This window comes from Hyperolius riggenbachi, chromosome 5 (assembly GCF_040937935.1).
Source record: "Hyperolius riggenbachi isolate aHypRig1 chromosome 5, aHypRig1.pri, whole genome shotgun sequence".
Classification (NCBI taxonomy): domain Eukaryota; kingdom Metazoa; phylum Chordata; class Amphibia; order Anura; family Hyperoliidae; genus Hyperolius; species Hyperolius riggenbachi.
Genome location: NC_090650.1, coordinates 130,026,348 through 130,027,773, shown reverse-complemented (window position 1 = coordinate 130,027,773; position 1,426 = coordinate 130,026,348). Strand labels below are relative to the sequence as shown.

General features: G+C 47.1%; 1 pseudogene; it reads right to left on the bottom strand.

Annotated features, from left to right (window-relative positions):
- Positions 1 to 1,000: 1,000 nt before the first annotated feature.
- On the bottom strand, positions 1,001 to 1,119 carry LOC137520124 (5S ribosomal RNA; annotated as a pseudogene).
- Between the last annotated feature and the right edge of the window lie 307 nt (positions 1,120 to 1,426).

Here is a 1,426-nt window from a genome sequence, read left to right as displayed (position 1 = left end):
TTCTTTGCTCTTCTTTGTATTTAATAACAGGTTGTTAATGTCGCACCATGCAGTCAGGTTCCTAACTTCTTCTCTGTATGCAGCTTCCTCATTGTCTGATATAAGCCCAATGACAGTCGTATCATCTGCAAACTTAACAATTACGTTTGAGGTATGGATAGGCTGGCAGTCATGGGTGAAAAGTGCATAGAGGAGAGGGCTTAATACACAGCCCTGTGGCACGCCAGTGCTCAGGGTAAGGGTGGAGGATGTCTGTTTTCCTAGTCTGACAGTTTGAGGGCGATTAGTAAGGAAGTCCAATAACCAAGTACATATGGAGGGAGCAAGACCTAGTGCATGGAGTTTGTTGGTCAGCTGGCTAGGTACAATGGTGTTAAATGCTGAGCTGTAGTCAACAAAGAGCATCCTAACATAGGAGTTGGGCTTTTCCAGGTGTGAGAGGGCAGCATGGAGAGCTACACAGATGGCATCCTCAGTCGATCTATTTGTTCGGTAAGCAAACTGGTGTTGATCTAGATTTGCTGGGATGGAGGCCTTGATGTGTGTGGCTACCAGTCGTTCAAAGCACTTGGCGATGACAGGGGTTAGAGCAACTGGTCGATAATCATTAAGACAGGTTATCCTAGGATTTTTTGGGACTGGCACAATGGTTGTAGATTTAAGGCATGATGGGACTACACCCAAGAACAGAGAGAGGTTGAATATTTGTGTAAAAACTTTCGCTAGTTGACCAGCACAGGCCTGGAGCACACGTCCTTGCACACCATCAGGACCTGCAGCTTTCCTGGTGTTGATATTTGTGAGTGCTTGCTGCACTTCATGTATGTGAAGGATTAATGGCTGTGAGTCTGTAGTGGGCCCAAAGTTGACTGGAGGCCGATTGTTGTCTTTTTCAAATCTAGCAAATAGTTGTTAAGTTCCTCTGCTAGGCTGGGGATGTTATTGTCCAGTGTATATTGAGTGATATTCTTCTTTTTGTAATATATAAAAAAAAAAAAAAAGCCTGCAGCACCTGGGGTTCACAGCCGGTCTCCCATGCAGCTACTAACCAGGCCTGAAGCCGCTTAGCTTCCGCGATTTGACGAGAGCAGGCGCTTTCGGCTTAGTGTGGCCACAAGTCAGTCAAGTCAGTGCATACCTTTCACTTAATCACTCCCAATATGGACAAAACAGGCAGAAGCAGAGCCAGAGGCAGGCCACCTGGCAGGTTTGTTCGAGGTCGTGCTGTCGTGATTCCGTGCGGCCCAGGACCAAAGTACAGTGTTCAGAAGGCACGTGCCATCAACCCCGAAGATGTTCAGGAAGTAATTGACTATTTAACACAGAACACTTCATCTTCCTCAGCTTCAGCACGGAACCGTGACATATCTTCCTCCTGCTCCGATTCTGGCACCCCACTTAACACTCAGTCGGCTGCCACCACCAA